Raw genomic sequence first — 12,967 nt, 5'->3', positions numbered from 1 at the left:
TATATATACTGTTTTATTTTTACAGTGAGGTGAAGATCACTGACAGGTGCTGGGAATTACCAGGCAGTTTTGAAATTGTTCTGTGCACTAGAAATTAGATCTCATTTTAATTCAGCTTTTCGAAAACAGTAAATGAGGTTAATGCCATACATATTCAGCTGATATGGATGAAGAAATTGATATAAAGTAGATCAACATAGCTACAGGGGTACTTTAATTTATAGGTAAAGAGGCAGTGATAAATGGAAGTAATGTAGTAGTGGTCACTAAACTCCTTAGCCATCAGGGATTCAATAAGTGTTAGATGCTCATTAAAGACATTGTTGGGGTACATCAAATAGAAATCTGAAAAGAAATAGCCAACTAACCCTTAATTATCAAAACATAGAATATACTAATTATGCCTTAATTAGCTTTTCTTTTAATGTACTGAAATTGTTACTTTTTGTGTAGCACAAATGGATAGTTACATCAACAATAAATAGGTTGTTTTAATAACTTTCTTTTACCTCTGGGAAAACCACACTCCAATTTTTAATATGCAATAATGCTTCTCTCTAGCCTGTAGGAGATGAAAATTATTAACTAGCTTTATTTTTTTGAAGATTTTACAGCAGCTTTGGGAAGAATTATTTCACCATGCATCAATTATTTTTAATTGAATATTTTTCAGATTGCATGAAATGCCTCTCATTTAAGTTTAACATGGAGTTTGTTAAGGAAGCATCAAAGTGAGAATTGGGTACAACTTATTTTTATGGCATATTCTAGGAAGAATAAAGAATGGTTGTTTCAGAAGAAAAGCATTGTGACTGGTATTTGTCACTGCACTGGGCCAAATCTCATTTTTATTCAATTTCATACCTGCCACACTGTTCTCAGCCAATCTCCTTGCAGTTCATGTAGGAAAAGAATGCAGGAATTAACTTCAGTGGGGCTTGGATCCATCTGGTGCTGATGAAAGCTACAACAGCTGTTGCAGAATTCTTTCCTTTTGAGGCAGCCTGTAGCCTTCCCTCTGTGGTTATATGGGCAGGAAAGGAATGCCACAAGCAAAACAGGGTTTGTTTTAGCAAATACAGCAGGTACCTGTGTTTTCCACAGAAGTGATGGGAGGGAAACACTTCGTAGTGGTGTTCATAAAAGCCTCCAGGTTCATGTAATTGTCTGTGCTGAATTAAACAGAATAGAATTGCTAGTACAGAAGTAAAAGTATATTGATGGATGGGTTATCAAAGTATTGCAGGATTTCTCTAAATCCATAGAACTGATACAAACATTATAAGAAATCTTATGAATGACTGTTTAGTGAACTCATCTAAATATTTTTAGTTTTAAAACAGAGCAAGTAAGTTATTATGCTAATTTACATAACTCACAAGGTTTACAAAGTACCAGTATACATTCCAAAAACTTTTCAAGCAATTTACATATTTTTACCTTTTAGTGTTGTCAAAACATGATAAAGATATGACTGAAGTGAACAAATACAATAGCATTATTAGGCAAGTGATGTTTTTGTAATTTTATTCATACCTTCAGAGAGTAATCTTCTTTCCAAAGCTTTAAAGAGCAAAAATCAAATGAGAACATGTAATGTTTCTTCAGCTAAAATCTGTCTTCCAGCATGGAGACAACCACAAAAGTAGTCACATCTGCAGCTCAAACTTTTAAGTGTCAGATATTATTGTGGGGTTGGAGTTGCCATTTTAGCTTGCTGCAGCTCACTGGTCATAATTCATTGATTTTTTGGACAAAAGAATTTGCAGTGTGGGTTGGTTTTCTTACTGTAGTTGTCAGAAAAAAAATGTTGCTTTATATGTATGTGAATTACTTTGGTTCTCTGCTCTTTGGGACTCAAATTCTTGGTGACTGACTTCGCAATTTCTAGCAAGTTTAGGAGGTAGAAAAGATTTACTTAAGTAAATAATCTCAGATGGGACTCCTTTCAAATTTTCTGTTATAGTTTCTATGGTACTTTGATCAGAAAAAGCTTTCAGCAAATAATGCTGAACAAATATTTACACTTAGTTATCTAAATTTTTGGACAAGCTAAGTCACTTTGGCCATTGCTTCTAAAAACATGCAATTATTTTGAATTTTGGATTGTCTCTCACACTGACAACCATTAATCTTTAACTGTTTTTAGAACATTAATTATTAAATTTCTCCATTACTTGAAAATTCTGCACATTGCCTACTGGGACATAAAGACAAACATGAAGAACTTTTGCAGAGTCAGAAATATTAAGTTTCCTCATCAAGTTGAGTTCTAAACAATGATTGTTCATTTTACATATCCTCAACTGTCAATTTTTACTTGGTTGTTTTAGGCAGGAATCAATATTTTTTCTTGGACTACACAGCACTTTCTCTTCTGTTTTTTCTGGGGGAGTTTATTTTTTTAAAGTGCAGTTTATTTGCTGTTAAGTTACTCACACCTTTATCTTACTAATTTGTCTTGGCTCATTGCTCATGACAAAACAAGCATGAATCTTTATATAGATATTATTCAGTCACATGTTTGCAAATAAAGCGCTAGTTTAAATAAAGTGCTGTGCTATTTTATTTTAGAACTTTAAAACACAAATCAGTCTTAAATAATTAGCACAGTTCAGTTCTGCACTTGGCTATAACCAAGCTTTATTTTGTAGCTGCTAATAAAGGCACATTATCATGTTCAGGCATTGCAATTATCATTGAAATGTGTATGTCCATTAACTGCAACATTAGGCTGAGGATATAATTACTGTCTAGAGCAAATATCTTTCTGAAGTTACGTCTATGATGCTATTAAGCTATAAGCAATATTTGTAAACTAATATTTAAACATTTCAGAATTGATACCATCACTTGTGAACTTAAAAAGTAATCCTACTTCCACTCCAAATTATTGACTACTTAAGTGTTTGGCAAATATATTATTGGGTTGTTTGGATGTAAGTATAATTTATGATTTGGGAGACACTACTGTTTTTCTAATAGCGACTGCCCAGAACAAATTGAGCTGGTGGCAGGAGGAGAGAGAGCAGCTGCATTAACAGCAAAATGCTGGTGAACAGCAGTACTGTGTGTTACAAAATGCTGCCAGCACGAATAATTTTTTCTTGTTTAGAGTTGCATTTCAGACAATTCAGTATAGCAGTTAGTTTAACTGCCAAAAGCCCCTCAATTTTATGCAAAGAAGAGAATAAGGAAAGACTTGCTTAGTAATGTTACAAGTGTGTTTTAAAGAGGAATAAGAGTATGTTTGTTCACTGATTTGCTTGCTGAAAAATACTCACATTTATGCTGATGGAAGAACCTGAAATTTCCTCTGAAGTTAGGTGGTTAAGTCACCTGCAGTTCCACACATGTGGAGACATTTGGTTCTATAATGAAATGCCATTTTTTAACTTTTTAATATGCAATACAGGCATGGTAATAGTTGGCTTTCAAGTATTTATATAAAGTAATTTTTTGTTCTCTTGAGTGATAGCTGTTAGTTTGAATTTATTTGCTAGTCTCAGAAATTGAGATATAGAGAATGCTGTTGGTGGGGTACACATTAAACAGAATCAATCTGACAGCATTTTTCATCTAATTTTGAATGCAAACATATCTAAAGTTTTTGTAGCACAGAGGAACTATTACATTGCTTAGTGATTTTTATCTGGTGTAGCCTAGTATTTCTTCTTTACTAAAGCCATTTAAATTTTTGCTTTCATGTACTTTTTGGCTTACCTGCCTCTGGTTTGTCAGAGACTGGACTCAGTTGTAATGACAATACTTAAGCTTTTTGTCCATATCACTTAAATACATATTTATATTTCTTATCTTGTAACTGCTGGACCTTTCCACCTATGCTGTATGTCCCATACCATGTTAGCAAGAAGGAATAAACTGGAGACAGAGCATCTTGGGGAAAAAGCCCAGGCTGTCTTGTGACTTACTCATCTAAAATACATTGGGTTTGTTGCTATATGTTGGCCACATATTCTCATTATTTAAGTAGTTTAATGAATTAATTTCCCAGACCTTGCAGTAAGTAAATTAACCATCAGAGTTCAGCGCAGAGTGAATAATTCTTTAATATTAGACTTCAGCAATTTTTATGACTCAAGTTAAACTTAATTATGAAATTGCTTATTGCATATTTGTTTAATCCAGAGAGGAAAAATATGCAAAATAACACATAATAAGTACATCTGTCAAAAAAGAACAAAACAGTAGAATCCTAGGAGGTTATATTACTCTTGTTGATACTGTTTGAATTATACATCCTTCAGTTTAGGCACTGTGGTCATAGTCTGCACTTCTCAGCAATGCTAAAAGGTTGTTTAATTTAGCTGATCAGCTGTTTAGCATCTCCTTCAAAATTAGATAGGAAGTTAATTTAGTTACCAGGGACTAGTATATTACTAAAATAGTCCTAGATGATCCTCTACGCTTTCCTTTTGAATGGTTTTGTCACTGTAGATTTATATAGGAGATGTGTATCTGTATAGCAGTGTTCTTAAATAGGAATTGTTCTAGAGCAGTAACTTAGATTAATTTTAGATTAATTTTAAATACTTTATTCCCCTCCTGCCCCATGGAAATCTTTTCGCCAAGTAATAATCCTTCCAGGTAGCTTTATCCGCTCACATCTTATATTCTTACACATGAAACAAATGTGATAATTGAGTAGGTAAAAAACATAAAATTCCATTCCTTGACTTCAAAATCATTTGGTTTTGACCTGTGTTGTAAATTGCATGTAAGCTTCCACTCAGATTATTTTCTGCTTGTTATGTTCTAGGCACAAGTTCTGGGAATAATCCAGAATTTTCAAGAATATTGTTAAATTTTTTTACCTCTGTCTCATATCTCTACTCCTTTTATTTTTGTTAAAAACAGAATTGGATAGTTTGCATTCCTGCTATCATGGTTATTATAATATTTATAATATTATAATTATATATATTTATAATTATATATTATAATATTTTTCACTCTTTTGAGACTTATTTAAAATTATTTGTATTGAATTATCAATTTTGACCTGATCCTTTAAATATTAAGACAGCAAGCACTTGCAGAGCAGTATGTACAGAAAGCTTTGTCTCTTTTTATGAAGCTGTTGTCACCTAACTATCTGGGCTAACCAGCAATACGTCACTTCCACTCTAGAAGAGGTGAAGTCAATGAAGCTGAATTGTTGCGGACAATTTCCTGCATAGCAGCAGCAGTCATATCCAGGATATACTATAAGAAACCTTTTGGAGTTTGAGATATAATTGAGGCTTCAGTTACTTCCTCTATTTTGCAGTTCCTTTGACCTGGAAACTTTCCAGGTTGATGAAATCATCAGATTTCTGAATCAAGTTCTTTTCTATTTGTATTATATTTCTCTTATGTAAGTGGACTGATAGCTGTCTGAGATTAGCACAGGAAAGAAACCATCCACATGATTGTAAAATGCTTCATAATGAATTAATTGAAGGGTTTCCTCTGCGAGAGAAATATCTTACCTATAGCATTCCTTTTAGCTGTGTGAAGATTACTTAGAGGGCTGCACAGAAATCTCTGTAGAAAATGCCTTTTGTTCAGTCAAGGCAGGGGCTTCCAGAATGCTTTTCTGTTCCTAGTTCTAAATACATGGCTCAGCTAAAGATTTTAATAATGCCAACACTCTTTTTTCATCAGGTTATAGATATACTCTATTGAATTAAGATATTCCAGGCAAAGCCAGCTTTAGTAAAATTTATTTGCAAATACAGAATAAAGAATTGAACCATACTTAAGAACATGGCTTAGCTGTGGACTTGATTTTAAAGACATTTTCCAACCAAAATGATTCTGTCTCTCCTGTTGGTGTAGGTGGTTCTAGCTTTCTCCTGCCATATTCAATAATTTTAATATGGACTGTCCATTTCTTTTTCTCATTTATTATCTACCTACCTTGTGTATACTGTTACTAGTGTCAAATAAATGAAATTTCAGACATTATGAGATTCAGGATTTAAATCTTTTTAAAATGCTCTCACCAGCACTCCTTCCTGATGACTAACTGGTCAGCCATGGTTTTCAGTCTTGAGGTCATAGTAGCCATCAGCTGTAAGATTCTTGCTAATCAGGAATTTCTGAACGTGCTAAAGTCATTTGCACCATGTCAGTCACTTCAGCAAATTCATTGGGAGGTGATAAATGCAGCTTATTTCCTAACCATTGTCAACTTTTCTAAAAGTTCTTTGCTGAAAGTGTGGAGATAGGTTTCAATATCTATATATCAATATTGCAATACAATAATACAATAATTACAGTATGTCAATATTACAATAGAATTGTAACTGCAACTTTACAACTTTGCAACTGATGTTAGTTGCTCCAGTCCTTCTTTAGAAGTGATTTCTGAGTGTCATGGTATGGTGGCTAAATTTAGTATAGTCCCAGGGCTACTTTGTAAAGCTGCCAGTACCCTTTGAAGTTAAGAGAAAAGATGTTCTCCTTAACAAGTTGGATTTAAATGAAGTTCATATTTTGTAGAGTAAATATCTAGAACTAGAGAGACAATTTGTGACTCAGATTTATTAGTACTTGTGATAATTCTTTTCAAAGTGGAAAGGTTTAGTTATACACGTTATGAAATCCACAATTTTCTTTACAAGTAAATAAACAGCATCTACTGGATATACAGAATGTCTTACAACTAGAAAGTCAGCAGAGGGAGCACAAGTTAAACAGAAGTATATTCAGTGTGAGGGACTGGTGATGGTAATGGTTCTGGTGAACAAGCAGTGTGTAATCTCATACCTTGTTTCTTTTGTGTTATGTAAAGATTTAATCATACTAATGCTTTCATACTGCCAGCTTGAATACACTTCGATGGCAAACAGTATTATGGTGTTTCTAGGGGCATACAGAACTGTCAAGTAGAGCTGAACTGTGATACGTAGGAGGGTTTCTCTTGCAAACCTTGGGTTACTCTTAGCAGTTGATTATGAGGCAGTTTGACTTGGTTCTGCTTTGGCTTTTCCTTGCCTCATTTGCTAATAAGCAAGTGCCTTGGGCAAATGTATCCCTGCTGTTCAGCTCTGGAGGACCAGGAGGAAGGAACTGGTGGTTAGAGGCTGCTTGTGCATTACACTGCCCACTGGCCATCACACTACTTTGGCCCCAAACAAGTAGGAGAATACTTCTGAGAAAACATATTTCATTTTTAAGCATACTTAACCTTAATAGATACGACAAGTTTTAAAAAATCTGTGCATTTGAGATAGCATTAATAGTTCATGCATGTTTCATTAAAAAAAAAAAACACAAACAAACACAAAAAAGACCCCTAACTGTCTTTAGGGTCATTATATTCTTACTTGGCAAAGATCATCAAAGTTGAGATGACCTAAAATGGTTCTTCATTGGGGTCGTAATATGCTGCTTGAAAAAAAATATCCAGTGATTTAGTTTTGATTCTGACAATACTCAAAAGGATTTGTTATGTCTTACAGACCTTTCTGCAAACTACTAATGGGATGAACACAATATATCACTTTTATAATAGTGAGCTATTAAAGGCAAACATAAAGCAGTCTGAAGCCTGTAAGTGCTGCCAACAGCTCCTGCTTTAATGAATTCCCTTTTAGATGTCCATTAAATGCTCATGGCAAATGTACTCATAATGGAAATGGCAAATCTAAATGGGTAGATATGAATAATCCATGGAGTTTAAATTCTGTTTATGATCATCTTCACATTTAGTTTTCAAGACAACGCAGTTTAGTTTTCATTACAGTTAGGAATAAAGAGGACAGGGAGTAATTGATTGCTTCAAGCAGATTAAAATCAATGGGTTGCTTTTCAAAGAACCTGTTCAATGCAGTAATTTCAACTTTAAACATTGATTTAGGAAACTCAACACAAAATGTTTTGTGCTGTGTGAACTTTTATGTGGAAAGACTAATACTAATTTTGTTTCTATATATCTGTATATAGAAATGTATAGAGGTTGTTATCAGTGTGTGCATGAGTAAATAGTGATCTATATTAAGTCATTTTTGTATTATTGCACTCATAATGAATCAATGAGATTCCCGTCATCATTGTGATGCTGTTTGTAACCCATTAGCACACAGAAATTACAGCCCATCATACATCATTACTGTGATTGAGGCTTTATTACCATATTCTCAAATTGCTTGCTTGCTGTAAAACTAAATAGACACCAGACAACTATAGGTAGACGACAGACTGTGCATTATTGTACTGGAATAATGAGGGATTATTGTAGCATAATGGGGCACAACTTATGAGGAAAATAAACTTGGCAGCAAAGGAGAACTTGAGTGTTTTTAATGTTTGTTGTTACTACTTTAAAGGTCAAATACATTTGTTATGGTTAAGTTACTGTTTCCTTATTTCATGAATCATATCCTTTTCATATTTCAGAGCATTTAAAGCCCAGGAATTGCACTGCAACACCCAACTACAGAGAGAGTAACAACAGCTTTTGAAGTACCAGTGGCTGTGGAGGGGTAAGGTGAGTGGCAAGGCATGGGTGGCAGTGCACACTTGCATCATGAAAAACTGCAGCAACAGACATCAGCTGCTGAGAACTGATTAAATTCTCCAGACAGACAAATGCAAAAGCTACAGGATTTTTAGGAACTGTAGTGGAAGAATTCATGATACCTTGGTCTTAAAAGAGGAGAAAACACACTGAATTTGGACTTCAGGCATCTAACAGTCTCTTGCGGTAAAAGTTTTTATATCTTCATCTATTCTTTCAGTTCCAGCCCTGGCCTTCCAAATCATTCAAGTGTTCCAATTTGGTCACTTCTCCTGAACTAACAAGCCAAGTGAAGGGAGTTTTTGTCTGCCTGTTCTGTGGGAAGCATATCCCTTGAAATGTAAGCGCATTTTCTTCCCACTTTTAAGATCTGCATGCCCATTAAGCCATATTCTTGCTGCAAGAATCTTCGGGATTTTCTTCACAGAAAAGTGTTGATATACTTCACTGTTGATAAGTTAAAAAGTGAGATAAGCTCTGTACTTTCTGGTAAACTCAAATGTTTGTTACTCTCCTTACAAATTAATGACTGTTGATCCCACAGAAAGACCTCATTGTTTTCTGGGATAATCCTTTCCCTACATTCACTACAACGAAGAAATCGTGTTCAGCACTGTCCTAACTGTAACATGGATGTGATTCTGTCCATGTGTGTGCTCATTTATGACGCTTCACGTGTGGACATTCAGGTCTTAAACTTCATTCCTTTGGTTGCTTTCTCAGATGCAGGGCACATCAAAAAAAATTATTTCCTCTGTCTTTAGCTGAAAAGTTTTTCCATCTGAGACCTAAAGGTTTGTTAAAAATGACCGAGACTCAATATTCTTCTGTTAATGGTTTAATTTAATTAATAAAGTTGCATTGAGCAAAACAGTGCTGGGTGCATGGGGAGTCTCCGCTCCACTCACACGCACCCGTAAAGTTTAATCTTTTAGTTTATATTACGTATCTTAATACATATTCATAACTATTCTAATACATATTCATGACTGTTCTAGGAATAGGCTGGATTATGTTTATTAGTTCTTAAAGAGGTGGTCCTTCAAAGGCGCATGCCCATTTTCTCTCTGAGGGTCTTTTTGACCCCCATCTGGTGGTCGTTGGATGAAGTCAGTAGTCTTCCTCAGTTTGCCCTCTTGTTACCCCTCGATTCCGCACATTCGCTCTTTCCTGTGCAACACGCTGCAGTCAGCAGTAAAACCACCTTAAGTTGCCACGCTATGTGGTGAGCAGAAAAATCAGCTTGAATTAGCACAACGGAATATACATTGTAGCGTTTTCAAGGTGCAGAAACTGTGGATGTCTTGTTTCTTGTTCCCCTAAGCCTTGTAGTTACACAAAGAACTTTGTGTAACTTTTGCTTCTTTCACAATGGTGAAGGCAGATATATTATTAGTACTTTCAAAATGGGGTTAGCAAAATACTTTATAAAAGTTAGGTTAGCAAACACTTTATAAAAGCAGGGTTAGTAAACACTTAATAACTATTCAAATAATTATTCATCATGGATTCACAAAAGCACACATATATTACAGGTTGAAGTACCCTACTGCTTTTCCTGAAATCTTGTGTAAGGCACATTTGGTAGCTAAGCCCTGACAAAGCCAGTTTTGGCAGCATTGATTGTAATAGATGTTTAGGATGGAGAGGGATGTTTTCAACCATTTGGCTTAGTGTGACAGATCCAAAAAGCAAAATAGATTTCAGCTCTTATTTACTGATGACAGGTATTGAGGCCTTCCAGCCATGAGATATTTAGAGAAGGAAGCAACTCTTCATACTCCTTATTTGATACCATGAGATTTCAAAGATAGGTTCTGAAAGAAAAGACATAACAGTCTGTTACAGTGACAAGAAGCTGTCAACATCCTTCAGCAATGTTGTACCATCCTTGCTACTTACCTCCTCGGAAGTATCCAAATACTCACACCCTTCTAAATTTGTGCTGTAGCCATCTTTCATCAATATTCAGGTTTTCTAGACTTTTTAGAGTGCTGGAGCAAAATGAGGTAACTCTTTTTCATTTTTGGAAGGTAGATGCTGCTTCTGGAATTTAGGAGTAGCTGAATTTTGCGTGACCAAGGCTTTTAAGCATTTGTATGCTGAGGTGTTGGCAGAGGAGATCCTTAGGGCTTGGTTATCTCCATGCAGAAGTTGCTTAAAAAGGTCACACAGTGACCAAACTTCTCACAGGTTATCAAAAACAAGGCTTTGTCCATTTGTCCCAGTTCTTTATTCCAGGGATAAACCTACATTTATGTCATTCAAGAAAAGTTCCTTCATTCTTATCTGCTGAGCAGCTACATGGAGCTTTCTATAACATAAGTATGAATCAGTGTTATATTTTCTCACTGTAAATATCCATCTAAGTTATTATTCAAAAAAAGGAAAAAAAAAAAAGGAATTACATACCAGTAAAAGGAATCTCTGAGATGCATAGTTGAAATATGCATTTACTTCCTGTCTTTCTTCCCTTTCTAAGACCACTTATTTCTAACCCTTGGTGAAATGGTGCTGGACATACCTTGCATTAAGCAGTCTTGTCACACAGGCAGCAGTCAAGGTTTGAGTTTCATCTTGTAGGTACAATATGTTTATCAAAGGGAAAAAACCCCTATAATTAAATAATAGGCTAAATTTAAAAAGACTCATAAGGGCATCTTAGACTGTAGGGAGTGCTGAGTGCTGGTGAGAAGTCTCATTTGATTAAAATGCTTATCTAAAGCTTGAAATGCACATATGGTTGAAATAAGATCTCTTGGAGGGGGAATCAATGTAGATGTCACAGCCCTCGAAATCACACTTAATGAAGTTTGATACTACAGTTTCATAGTCCATCTAAGTTGATGTAAAACCACTCTACTGCTGAAAAGGTAAAATTGCCTGCCCTTTTTCTGTGATGCGTGAGTTCTCAGTGCAGTTTGTATAGTTGCATAGTTATCACTGTTTCTGCTTCTGAAGATGAACTTTTGGTCCTGACTGCAAAACTGCCAGAATCCGTGCAAGAAAGAAGGTGGGAGCTACCATAGAGGTGACTGTCTGACTGTCAATCAGTCTTGTGGAAAAATACATTGATTAATCACTGCTACTTTCAGGCATATGTGCAGCTGTCAGAAAGCAATTTTTAAATTCATTCAATAAATTTATAACTTTCTCTGCAATTACAGGTTTCCAATTAAAGTAAGAGATTTTAATTTGGGAGTGATATTGAAATAACTTAGTAGTTCTTACTGTTGGCTTCATCACAGCTGAGCAGTTATTGCCACTAAAACTTTTTGAGACACCAATTTTCTCTGAAGTGTGTTGCAACACAGATGCATCAGGACTTCTATGCTTATATGGAAGTAAAAGCCTTTAAGTACATGAAGAGTCCTTTTGAGTTCTGTAAAACAGTATATTTACTATAAGTAATGTAATATACCTGGCAATTCAACTTTCAGAATATCAAATAATAGTAATATTCCATATTTCTGTATGATTGTTTCTGGACTTCTTATTAAGAACTAGGAAAACCATCAGTGTGGAGTATGTCATTTCTGAGTGGCAGGTAGTAGACTTTATGTGAAGTCACTTTTGCTGGGGTATTTGGAATTTTTTGCTTTTTAATAAAGTATATTTGATCTTTCTTTTTCATCTCTTTGGCATAAATTCACAATGTCATTTCTGTTCTTAAAAAAGTAGTGGCAATGTCTGTAAACCACAATAGGTTATTATATACCAGCCCAAATAGGAGGTATGGATAGCTTAGGAAGTGGCTTTGTTGTATTTTATAGATGTTTGACCGTAAAGCATGTATTTAGGGTATTTTTAACTAGGACATACTCAATGAGAGCAATCCTTATTAAGAAATGGCCAGGAGATATTACTGGTATGGAATCTATGTAGAAAACCATGTTTGCTTCTTATGAATAGGATGCACTAAACCTGGAAGACATGAGGAGATCTTTTGTCTGAGGTTCACATGAACACCTTTTAGTCACTGCAAAGCAGTTTTTGCCATTTAGATGCTGACAGACAGTAACTGTGTGCTCTGCTTTCATTATGAGGATACTTAACTCCATGAGATTCAGCTGCAGTACTTCTCCTTTGCAAACCTACTTACAGTCTCCCTTATTATAAAAGTAACTTCCTTGTCTCAAGGAAAAATACATTGATGTAATAAGTATGTTCTAATATATTGATAGAAGTTTGTGTAATTCCATTATCTCTTTAATGGACATTAGTTTAGATAGAGCTTTTCTATTGTCCTCTGGTCCTTTCATCATGAATTGTTTAGCTCAGCTGTAAATGAGTCAGTATTTTATTTCTTCAACAAGAGATATCTGTCAAGAGGTTTGAATATTCTGGGAGTAATCTTTGGTAGGCAATATTTTTTTGAGTGTAAGATAGCTGTAATTATAAACATCTTGCCAATTGTGTTTGGGTTTTTTGTTTTTTTTT

At 34.9% G+C, this 12,967-nt stretch overlaps 1 protein-coding gene across 1 annotated transcript in view; it reads left to right on the top strand.

The window, feature by feature from the left end:
* The window catches only part of RANBP17 (RAN binding protein 17), a 135,640-nt gene that overhangs the window by 24,162 nt on the left and 98,511 nt on the right, over positions 1 to 12,967 (top strand).

Source organism: Calypte anna, chromosome 13 (genome assembly GCF_003957555.1).
Source record: "Calypte anna isolate BGI_N300 chromosome 13, bCalAnn1_v1.p, whole genome shotgun sequence".
Taxonomy (NCBI): domain Eukaryota; kingdom Metazoa; phylum Chordata; class Aves; order Apodiformes; family Trochilidae; genus Calypte; species Calypte anna.
The sequence above is the reverse complement of the archived record's forward strand: the minus strand, read 5'-3'. Positions and strand labels throughout refer to the sequence as shown.